The sequence below is a fragment of the Sceloporus undulatus genome, chromosome 3, assembly GCF_019175285.1.
Source record: "Sceloporus undulatus isolate JIND9_A2432 ecotype Alabama chromosome 3, SceUnd_v1.1, whole genome shotgun sequence".
Lineage (NCBI taxonomy): Eukaryota > Metazoa > Chordata > Lepidosauria > Squamata > Phrynosomatidae > Sceloporus > Sceloporus undulatus.
The window spans coordinates 48,468,689-48,481,187 of NC_056524.1; the positions used below are offsets into that span (position 1 = coordinate 48,468,689).

At 42.1% G+C, this 12,499-nt stretch overlaps 1 protein-coding gene across 3 annotated transcripts in view; it reads left to right on the forward strand.

Moving 5' to 3' along the window:
* Positions 1-11,849: 11,849 nt before the first annotated feature.
* The window catches only part of IGSF3 (immunoglobulin superfamily member 3), a 152,419-nt gene continuing 151,769 nt past the window's right edge, over positions 11,850-12,499 (forward strand). For all 3 annotated transcript variants that reach the window (XM_042459749.1, XM_042459751.1, XM_042459750.1), the window contains exon 1: positions 11,850-12,203. The gene's annotated coding sequence lies outside the window, so the exon portion shown is untranslated. The remainder of the gene's footprint in view (positions 12,204-12,499) is intronic.

Consider the following 12,499-nt stretch of genomic DNA (forward strand, 5'->3'; position numbering starts at 1 on the left):
CCAGGGACCTGGGCTGGATCCGGGCAGCGATTTCAGCAGTGATTTACATATGATAAGACCTGGTTGTCTCCTGAATTAGAATTCAATTTGGGAAAGGTAACCTGGCTTTTTCAACCCAAAGAAATAGGGTCTTTTGTAAGATGCATCCTAAGGCCCTACAGAAAAAGCTGTAAACCATCCATTTCACACAGGCTAGCTAACCCTTTTTGGCAAAGTCATGTCACCACCAGCTTTCCTCCCTTGGGTAATGTTGCTATTACTCAAATGTGTGCTCAGCTCACACTTTTTCTCCTGTCATAATCACATTTCAATTACTGTCACAGCTATTTTATTTTAAGTTTGGTTACACTTTATAATTATTCTTGATAAGATTATTCTCTATTGGCACTGTTTTCTCTCTCTTAAAAAGCAATCTAAGAATGTCTGCCCCATATGTCTATACAGCTAGCATAGAACAAAATTGCTTGAAAAGGATACATTAAGCAGTTTTTCATTGGATAGTATCCTGAACACTGCAATAATCTACATTCTGCTAATACCGTAAGCAATTTGGTTAACAAAGCCACTGTCCCCCCCAAAAGAACCCAGTCTTTTTACACCTACCTGACCAACCCTTTTTCTGACTCATCTTCTAGCTAGCTGAAAGTTTTTAAGCAGCATCAGCAGTGGGAGGATGACGAAAGAGGGTAAAGAAACACAGACTTTTGCTTTCAGGTTATAGTAGCATGTCTGGTGTAAACAATGCAAAAAACCTTGAGTTTGAAAGAATGAGATTTGATTTCACTGACCATACTGTGGCTTTGTGTGCCTACCTACAACAGACAAGATAAATAGCTGCTACCTCAAGAATACCTTTTTGAACATGAATAAAAAGAAAAATAGAAAGAAAAATGGAAAGATTAGTCTGCCTCACCAGCTACCCCAATCTTAGCATCTATAAGTCTTAGATCTATAAGTTTGGCTATCAAATTAGAAATCATAAGAAAAGTGGAGGCTGAGGAAAGGGGAAAAACATCCATGGATACATTTTAGAAGACGTTTTCAAGTGGTCTCTAGAAGGCTGAAAATGTTTTAGTTTATTTATCAAGGCTTACCTGATACAGTTGTTTCATTTCAGATGCACATAGCTTTATTTGTTTTGAATAAAACATTTGCTGAAACATGTTGAGCTGCTCCTTTTTGTGTGATATAGTACTTATCTGCATTCTTTCCATGTTATTGCTACCTCTGGTACCATTTTACGTTGTTAACTGAGGTATATCTGTATATGTGGGTGAATGTTCTGCTCTGATCTGGCACTGAATAAATGTAAATCCTCTCGAGTGTGGAAAAGTAGTACTGTATCTTATTATGTTTTGCTTCACACACCATGGGGTTGACTTCCACTGGAGGGGAAATGTGGGAGAATGTTGATAAAATACGAGTGGCAGTTTGTTTGCATATGCACAGCTATGTCTGGTTTAAGGCTGGCAAGCATTTAGGTGAATGCACCTACAGTCATCAGGAACGGCAGGGTTAAATCAGGCCAGCCCCAGCATTACAACTGGAACCAGATGTCTGGTCCAAGCAGCCTGAACTCCAAACAGAAAAATGCACAGAGTGAAATGGTGAGAAAAGTTGGCAGAAAGACTAGTCTGAGGTACACAACAAACTCCAGAGATCTATGATGCCTTACAAGGAAGTGTGGAAGCAGTTTGTCTGCAGAAACAGAATGACTTGGGCCAAGCTAATATAGAGTTGATGTTGTGTCTTCAAGTGATTTCTGACTTATGATGACCCTCAGGAGATCCCATTGTGGGGTCTTCTAGCAAGATTTGTCCAGAGGGTGTTTGGCTTTGCCTTCCTCTGAGGCTGAGAGAGTATGACTTGCCTAAAGTCACCCAAAGGGTTTTCATGGCCAAGCAGGAATTTAAATCCTTGTCACCAGAGTTGTACCACTATACCACATTAATAGCCAGCAGTTAATCATTTCATCTGGTCTCATTAGCTCATTTTAATCTATGATGATCTACTCAGGATGAAGTACCTTTGTATCCTTCTGATCTGCAACTGCTACCTGGGATGTACTAACCTCTGCTTTGGCCAGTGCCAAGATGGGACTGCTAGCCTTCTCTGGGTCCATCTGGAGCTTGTTATCTTGGCACTCTTCTCCTCTTCCTCATAATGTATAAGCAGAAAGTCTCCTCTATGTAGGACATGGCATGCTTCCTTTCAGTGCTTGACAACATAGCTGGTGAAAAAGCAGAACCCAAAATTGCCTTTTAAAGGAAAATAATTCAAAATACTGCATAGGAAAATGCACAAGCTTGTGCTTGTGTTCAGGATAATGATCATTTTGAGTGAGATGGTTTGAAAAAACTGATGGATGAGGCATAGAACAATGAATGCCTTTAATGCCGGGGAAGGGGATTGCCAGACAGAAAGGGGAGGAGGGAGAGATTTTGGAATTATAACAGAGCTCTCTCGTGTAGTAACTGTGGAAAGATCAGTAAATGTGTTTATATCTCAGTTATCCTATCTGTGCAATGGGGATGTCTTTAAAATGTTTTGAAAATCAAGATACTTTGCTAGGTAAAAGAAGGAGGAGGAAATCTCAGTTATTTTTTATGTTATTAGAAAGGTCAGGAAAGAGAAGAGGCATAAAGATTAAGAGAATCCACACAGAACACACAGGTGCCTATTAACAGTCTTTAGAAGACTGTGCTTATTATAATAATCTAATTTAACTGAAATGGGATTAATATTATAATGCTATAAAGTCATTTCCACAGTCTCTTTATGTATACTATTGTTACTATGCATTAATGCAATATTAAGAAAGAAGACTGAAAAGGACATAAAAGCTAAGTGAGCTTTCGATAGTATTCAGCAGAACTTGTTAATTTCCTGTTCCTTCAAAGATCCTATAATATCTATTTCTATGGTTACTCTCTGCTAAAAATACTGAATGCTCACTTTACCCAGAATCCTAGTCATATGCTCAAACCACTACACCACTCTGGCCCTAGGGCCTATGTATTTGTCTTTTTAGTGGTCCATGGTATACAGAAAAGTCTCCTCTAGCAAATTTCAACTGAGCTGATTTTTTCCCCTACCAGCTTTCTTCACTGTCCAGCTTTCACAAATATATATAGAAATGAGAAATACGAATGCATGCACAATCCTAACTTTAGTATTCAGTGATATAGCTTTACACTTCAGGATCATTTCCAGTTCCTTCATAGCTGCCCTTCCATGTCCTACTCTTCTAATTTCTTCACTGCAGACTCCTTTCTGATTAATAATTGAGTCAAGATATGAAAAATCTTGAACTACTTCATTTTTTCCATCATCTCATCTAAAGTTTTGTAAATTGTTTGTGGGCATTAATTTTGTTCATATTCAACTGTAAATCTGTCTTTGTTCTTTCTTCCTTTTTTTCAGTAATTGTTCCAAGCCTTTACTACTTTCTACTAGTAGTATGATGACATCTATATATCTTAAATTGTTTATTCAATTTTGCTGTTTGTTCAATTTTCAAGCCCCCTTCCTCTGAATCTAATTCTGCTTGATGTATGATATCTTTAGCATATAAATTAAACAGAGAGGGTGATAAACTGTAACCTTGCCTGACCTCCAATTGGAAACCATTCCATTTATATGTATTATGTACTGATGGTATCCTCTTGTCCTGAGTACAGGTTACACATCAGGACAATCAAATGTTGTGGCACCCCCATTTCTTTAAGAGTTACCCAAGGCTTTTCATGATTTATGCAATGAAAAGCTTTACTATAATCTATATAAAGCAGAGGGTGATTATCTTCTTAAAGGTTTTGGTGCAATCCATTATCCAATATGTTTTCAATATGCTTCTAATGCCTCTTCCTTTTCTGAACCCAATTTGGACATCTGGTATTTCTTGCTTCATATATGATAATAGACTTTGTTATAGAATTTTGAGCATCAGTTTACTTGCACTGAAGATTAATGCAATGTTCTTGTGTTTACTGCAATCCCTGCTGTCCCCTTTTTTGGAAATTGGAATGTGTATTGGGCATTTCCAATCTGTGGGTCCTTGTTCCCTTTTCCATATTGGATGACAAATTTTACATAGAACTAGAGCAAATTCTGCCTCTGGAGCCTGAATCAGCTCTATTGGTATGCAAGCTGTGCCTTGTAATGCATTTCTGCCATGTGCTCTGAGTGCAGCTTCCACTTCACTTTCTAAAATTGTAGGTTTAGCTTCAAATGTTTCTTCCTTGAATGGGTCTTTCATCCTTTCATCTCTTTTATATAATCTATCAGTGTATTGTTTCCATCATCTTTTTATTTCTACCTGATCATGGAATGTGTTCTCCTTCTGGTCATGGAGCACCCCCATTCTTGGTTTAAATTTCTCCATCTTCTGCCTCCAATTATGTAGTCTATCTGATTTCTATATTGACCAACAGGTGATATCTATGTATAGAGTCACCCCTTTGGTTGCTTGAAGAATGTGTTTGCAATGAACAAACTGTGGGCCTCACAAAATTCAGTCAGCCCTTCTCCTGTTTCATTTCTTGGGTAAACTTTCTTACAATGCATTATATCCTGTGACTGTTTTGCCTACATCTCTCCTCATTATTAATGACACCCCACTTCTTAGATTTTTATTTCTTGAGTAAAACCCTAAGCATCTGATTCAAAATGTTCCATTCCTGTCCACTTTTGCTCACCCCAAGTATTGCAGTGTTTATACATTCCATTTCTTGTTTTACTGTGACCACATCCACAGGGGTATTCTGATCCCTATATAATCCGCCACGCACTCTTAGAACAAGTGGCAAGAATTTGTTGGAAATACCATCATCCAAACATGTTTCTACTTCCCTGAAGGCATTTAGTATAGCGGCCCCCAGACTCTGGAATGGACTCTCAGAAGAGACCCGCCTTATTAAATCTCTAGAAATCTTTAAGAAGGCGGTAAAGACAGAACTCTTTTGCCGTGCTTATCCACCTGACCTCCTATGAAGATCATTAGTATGGAACGAGTCCAGCTGACCCCTTGATTGATGGATGCTATTGTTTTTAGATTTGATGTTTTTTAGGTTTCATGTTTTTATTTTATTGTGGTTTTAATGTTGTATTTTTAACTTTGTGATTTTAACTTTGTTGTGATCCTGCTTCAATCCATGGAGAGAGGCGGGAAGATAGAAATAAAAATTATTATTATTATTATTATCCTGAAGCTATCCCTGAATTCCACCCATTACCTGGGGATTCCACAGTGATGCTCAGCTGCTGTTCATACTTATGTCCTGCTGTTTCACCCATCAGTGGCAGCAGTGCAAGTCAGTCCCTCTGAAGTTGAAAATGAGGCACCCAGTGTCAATCACATGTCTGGACATCTCATTCTAACCTCAGAGGGAGCCAGCAGTGGCAGATGGCACAGCAGGATGCATATGTGAACAGCTACTAGCATTGTGCTAGAGTGCTCTAGATTTTCTGGGAAGATCTGGAGCAAAAAGTTTTTAAGATCCATTTTAAGGGTGGTATAACATGGTTGAAGTGCTGAATTGACTGTACATCACCAGGACAGTTCACACCAGATTTGAGGAGTGTACCCTGCGCTGCCTGGACAAATCAACATGAGAATAGGGGAAGAGGGAAGAGAATGTGTTATTTGGCCCATGCAAAACTGCCCTATGTCTCAGCTCCGCTGATTCATGATTCTCACATTGCTACTTGTAGTTGTCCTCTGCTGTATCCCAGTAGTTCATTGAGTGCCATCTGATCTGGTGGTTTCATCTTGTGGCACTACTCATTTTTGATTGTCTCATCATACAGTTTTTGTGGTAAGAGACATTCAAAAGAGGTTTACCATGCCTCCTACTAAACAGTACTAACAAGAGTTAGCTGTGGTGCCACTGCCATTGTTTCTGAGACATCCTCTGCCAATGTCATCCCCCACTACTGCTGCTCCTCAGTAGCTGTTTGGCACATTTCGTCTGGCTCCTCAGCAAAAGCCTGTCAGACGTGGGAGCATGGCTGCCATTAGCATAGCCTCTTGAATCACAAGAACACACAATCCCACCACTCAGGAGTTACGTATGTTCCCCCAAACATGCAGGGTTTGAAAACACATAGCAAAATAAAAATAATAAAAGATCAGATAAAATACATAAACCATATGCTTCTTGTATGAGGTATTTCCTTACCCCAATGAACTGCAATGTTCCCCCACAGAAGAAAGTTCACTTTCCTTCAGATGAGGCCAATCTATTGACAACCAGAAGAACATTTATTTATTTATTTGTGCTGCTGCATCATTATGGTTCACATAATAACAATATGGGACATTTTTGTCCCAATATCTTACATTGGTGGGAGCGAGACAATATACCAAATGTAAAAATCAATAGATTCATTGACATGATATTGATCCAGCTGTTTTCTTTACTTATAAGAAAAAAAATCTGTATGTGGCAAGTGGCTAAAATCTGAGAATATTGGGCTAAATCAGTATATTAAGTTTCACCACCAGGTTAGATCTAGTGACAAGCACAGTAGGATTAGAGTCAGGTGGTTCCCCCAGATATTGTTGGACAATTCCCAGCGCCCTCATCCAGAATAGGCAATGGTGAAAAATGCTGGGAGATGCAGTCCAACAATATATAGAGGGTCAAATGATTCCCATTCCGGAGTAGATTCACTGAAAGGATACGATTTGTTACATGAACACTGATATATAAGCCCCACTGATTCAGTGGTGTAGTTGGTTTAGCAACTGGATCTAGCCCCTTGTTTACACCTGAGTGATCAACAATATTACACCATGTTCTACACTGAAGGCCTAATTCTGGGTGATGTCTGCAATAAAAGGTAATCCTGGGGGGCTACAATGTACAAGTGTATAAGATATGTAAGATAGTTAAACCTCGTTTCTTCCTTTGTTACTTGCTTGTTCTTGATCACTGATTTAGGAGATTATCTCACAAAGCTTCCCTCTCAATGCTGTTGCGGCCTTAAAACATCCAAAAAGGCAACTATTATTTTCACATTACCACACAATTGTGAATTGATAACTGATTGGCTATGGATCTTATTGCACCATTCTGTTTACTCATCAGCTATCTGAGATTAGTCATGAATTCATTGGGAGTGGAGGGTGCAGAGAAACCTCTTTAAATCCTGTTTCTCCTGCCAAATGAAATGATTGCCTCCTCATGAGTAAACAGATCACCCCTTTGGAGTGACCTGCCACCACTGCTGCCCCTTTCCTTGCCAGATCAGAGCCACAGCAACTACATTCTGCGGCCCCGATCCAGCATTTTTCTAGCCCTAATAAGAATGGCAAAATGCCACTCCTTTTGGAGCTGGAAAAAGGGTGCCTTTGCTGCTGGTGCTACAACACTTTCCAGCACTCCTTTTGGCATGTGTTATCTGGACACCTTGCCAAAGGAGAGCCTTGACACCACCTGCAGTGCGGTTGGATGCACAGCATGTGTCTGATGTCAGGGCAATGTTGGGGCATGTGTCATGCTTCCCCGAGGCCTGCTTTAATTGCCAGTCTGTTCAACCTCTAACCTTCATTGGGAATTGGTGGGTGGATGCAGAGAAACCTCTTTAAATCCCCCTTCTCTGTGAATTACCCCATAATGATCTATTACACATACTTCAATAACAGGTTATCTGTGTGACTGACAGCTATTCCTGAGATTTTCCTGTTTATTAAAAGTTGCGGCAGAAGCACGGATTGGCTACAGGATAGCTACTGCCCAGGTACAAGGCTGTGCGATAGGATCCCGCCATTAGAGTGAACAATGAGCTTCTATCCTGCTATTAAAGAGCAGTGCGATAATCTTCTCAGTCATTTTTCATTCCTTATCTCTTTCACGAGTCTAGCATCTTCTCAAGTAGTTTAAATGACTGTCAATGGGTGGTGAAAGACCAGTACAAAATTGAAGACATGGAAGTCCTGTAATAACATAATACATTTATACTCAGAAGAAGCTGTGAACAGACACAGAAGACCTCTCTGATGTAAAGGTTACACTGAGTGAGGTTACACTGAAGATGAAAATCTACAGGAGCAAATCCATGCTTTAGGACCACACAAAATCACATGCAAAAGTATGTGGCAATCACTCCATGGCCAGGCTTTAGCAGAATACTACTTCTATAGAGGAATGATTGGGAATAAAATAGGGCATAGGTAAAAGATGCATTAATCTTATTCCAGCTCCACATTTCTCTGCTCAGAAATCCCACTCTGGAGCAGCTTTTTCCCTGTCAGGTTTCAAATGTTCCTGCACAAACAAACCTCTACAGATATGTGGGTGGGTGTAGCAGATTGGGAAGGAAAACTTAAGCAGGGGATTGTTCGGTGGGTTTATGGTTGGATTTAATACACAGGCTAATGGGATGCAGCCTCCAGCCCACCATTTCAGCAGGTTGATAAACTAACTTGAATTGCTAAATTTCAAAGGGAAAAAAAGAGCAAGTCTTTAGCCTTTATAGAATTCAAGATACAAGACTAAAAATGCAACCCTTTATGTCTGCTCAACACTAAATTCCACTATGGTTTCCCCCCCTTTTTAGGTATATATGTATAGGATTGCAGCCAAAATGTCTAGGAACAATACTAACCATTTATTTTATGAGAAATCAACCTTTTCATCAGTTTGCTTAGAAAATGAAGACACATTTGGAAATCAGTTTGCAAAGGGAAGTGTACCATCTGTAAGGGCTTCCTACATTATTCTGAGCCCCTTTGGAAAACAAAAAACAATTATCCTCCTAGACATAGACCATTGGTTGTTACTGCACCTAGGAAAAACTAAAAAGATCCAGAATTGCACTGTAACTATAGTTGGATAATAGCATGTCCAGTTCAGGACAATAGGTAACAGCAACAATAGGAGTTCAGACTCTTTTTGGCTTTGGTCTTACTTTATGGTTTTTTTTTTTTAAATCCACTAAATGAATTTGTAAACACTTAAAATCACCTACTAATGCAAATAACATCCATCCTTGCAGCCATATTGCAGAGGGAAGTGGCACTGCTGCTGAGCCTTAGTTACAACATCTCTGTTATGCTCCTATGAGAGGAAAAGAGAGTAGATGATGTGTCTGTAGTATAGTTTGATATTGTTACTAGTATCTTGTTTTTTCAGGGAAATGCAAGGTACTTGCAGGGATGGGAGTTAGGGTTAGGGACTGCCCAAAGGCAGATGTCTGGGGAGCAGAGGTGTCATCTGGCGCAGTTCGCATCCCTGCAGCTCCCTACTGACGCCACTGATATAATCATGTAGTGCAGACACACAAAAGGAGTCATACTCCAAAGAACCCAAAACCAACAGCCTCAAAACAAGTGGGACCAGTAGAGGGCTCTCCTATATTCCTAAGGATGTAATCTGGGTCTCCCCCTCTCTGTAGTTCTCCCATTTGAACAAATATATGTTTATGCATATGCTCAGAATGAACTGGATGGATCCTGAGGCTAATCTGACTGAGACTCCATCCGCACAGCAGAAATAATCCAGTCTGGCACCACTTTAACTGCCATGGCTGAATGTTATGCAATTCGGGGAGGTGTCATTTGTTGGGGCATCAAAGCTCTCTGACAGAGAAGACTAAATGTTTCACAAAACTGCAGTTCCCAGAATTCCACAGCACTGAGCCATGGCAGTTAAAGTGGTGTCAAACCGGATTATTTCTGCAGTGCAGACACAGCCTAAGAATCTGGTTGGTATATGGCAATACAATGGGCCCTTGGTATCTGCTGGGGTTTGGCTCCAAAATCCAAATCAGTGGATATTCAAGTCCTGCTAGCTTTTTGGAGTGTGTGTGTGTATTAATATTTTCAAACTATGGATGGTTAAATCTGTGGATATGGAGAGCCAACTGTACACAGGTGGAATCCCACAACTATGGATGCCTACTCAACCCATCCCTTCAATGCCCAACCCAATGTGCTATCCACTAATGTTAAACCAAGATATGGAATTGACTCAGTGGCACAGGATTTCTTTTGTGTATTTCCCTCCTTTGTCTGTTTGCTCAGTCAACAAAAGGCTGGCTTTATTTGCATCAACCCGCAGCCAAGCCATTGCTTAATCATTCCCATATCTTCTGGGGGGGGGGTTCTGCTTTAGTATCGTGACTCAAAAATGACTCCAAAGATCTTTAATTCCAAAACTGCAGAGTCAGCTGGGGAATTACTACATCGTTTACTCAGCGCCCTGCTCCTCTGGCGCACTCATTTACCCTTCTTAGCATAGCTGGTCCCACAGGTAGAAACAGATAACCAGACCTTTTTCACAGTGCCAGATCCTGCTGCAACTTGTCTTATGTTGGCAAAGCTTATAGGTGCAGTGTCGCCTTTGCTCTTGCTGCACAAATGCATGTAGAACCGGAGAGGAGGAACAGATTTTATTCCACCATTTGTAACTTAAAACTTTCCACTTTCAAGAGCATTTGGGGTGGGGGGGGGGGGGGGGTTGACTGGGTTGGTTTTTATGGTTTCCCATTTATGTTTCAAAACAAGCACTGTGGCTTTAGGGGCCTTACTGTTATTGAGAGGCTGAAACTTCTGGAAAAGTTTGCAATTTGTGGTTGCGATCTACTGCATCCGCACTGCAGGAATAATCCGGTTTGGGACTGCTTTGACGGCCAGGGCTCAAGGCTCTGGAGTTCTGGGAATGGTAGTTTGTTGTGGCACCTGGCCATCAAAGCGGTCCCAAACCAGATTATTTCTGCAGTGCAGAGGCATCTTAAGTTTTATTACCAGAATAAGGCACTTCAGGGGCTGTTCTGTTCCTCAAACCTGTGAAGAAACTGTTGCTCGGCTTGCCATTGCAGGTCTCCTCTCTATACTTCTAAAGTTGTGGCATCCCAGTTGAAACCATTCCAGAAAAGTATGTATTTCACACAACACTGTTGAAAGGGAAAGGCACCGCGTTGGCTGCTAAACAAAACAAAGTAGTCCTTTTAAGGACAGACAGAAAGGAGTGGCCTGGTCTCCCTGGAGAGCCTGGCAGGGATTGCTTTGACCAGAGAAGGACAGTTAATGATTGATGGGGAGGAAGCCCCATGCTCCAGGCCTGGGCCTTCCCTCCCTTTGGCCAAAGGACAGCCATAAAGGCCAGTGAGGAAATACAAGCCCTCTTCTGCCTCAATGGCCCAGGTGCCCCTCCCTCTCCAAAGATAGGACACTGACCACTGCTTTCCTTTCTCTTTCTTTCCTTTTCTTCCTTCTTTCCCTCTTTGCTTCTTCCTTCCTCTCTCTTTTGTTCTTTCCTTATTTCTTCTCTTCCTTCCTTTTTTCTTTTCCTTCCTTCTTTCCTTCTTTTTCTTTCATTCTTTCCTTCCTTCCTTTTCTTTTGTTTCTTCCCTTCCTCTTTTGTACTTCCCTCCCTCTTCTTCCCCTTTTCCTTTCCTTTCCTTCTTTCTTTTGTTTCTGTCCCTCCTTCCTTTCCTCTCTCTCCACTTTTACTTCCTTCCTTCTTTCCTTACCTCCCTCCTTTCCTCCTTTTCCCTTTCTTTCTTTCATTTCTTCCCTCCTTTCCTCCTTTTCCCCTTTCTTTCTTTCATTTCCTCCCTTCTTTCTTTCGCTTCCTTCCATCCTTCCCTCCTTTCTTTCCTTCTCCCTTTTTTCTTTTCTTTCTTTCTTTTGTTTCCTCCTCCGTCTCTCCCTCCCTCCTTCCTTCCGGTTCCTTCCTTCCTTCCCTCCCTCCTTTCTTTCCTTCTCCCTTTCTTCCTTTTTTCTTTTCTTTCTTTCGTTTCCTCCCTCCTCCTCCTTCCTTCCATCCTTTCTTTCGCTTCCTTCCTTCCTTCCCTCATTCTTTCCTTCTCCCTTTCTTCCTCCTTTTGTTTCATTCTTTCATTTCCCTCCCTCCTTCCTTTTCCCCTTTCCTCCTTTTTTCTTCCTTCTTTCCTTCTCCCTTCCCTTCTTTCTTTCTCTCTCTCTCTCTCCTTCTCTCCTTCCCTCCCTCCCTCAGGGTCGCTGAGGCGAAAGAGGACGGTGCAGGAGAAAACCCCAAAGTCAGCCAAGGAAGGAAGGAAGTAGGAGGAGGAGGAGGGCGAGGAGGGAGGGAGGCAGGGCCTGGAGGAGGAGCTTCCCAAGCTAGAGGAGACGCCCAGCAGCCCCGGCAGCAGCGGCTGCTTCGGAGCCCAGCATGAAGCCCCAGCGGAGGCACCGGAGAGGCAGCAGAGGCAGAGGGCTGGAGCGGGGCAGCCAGGTAGGCCGGGGTCCCGGGGGTCCCCCAGTCCTCCTCCTGCTCCGGGAGGAAGAAGGGGAGCAGCAGGAGGAGGGAGACAATAGCGGGTGGGTCCCCTCCTCCTCCTCCTCCTCCTCCTCCTGCTGCTGCCCCCAAGCCTTCTTCTGCCCGACAGAGGCCCCAGGGGAGACCAGGCAGAAGGCAGGACCTGGCCAAGCAGAAGTCCCGGGCAATGCAGCTTCTGGGTCAGGCTCCGGATGGAGGACCTTGAAGGGAAAGTCTGGAGGACCTGGCCAAAGAAAAGCTAGAAACACTCC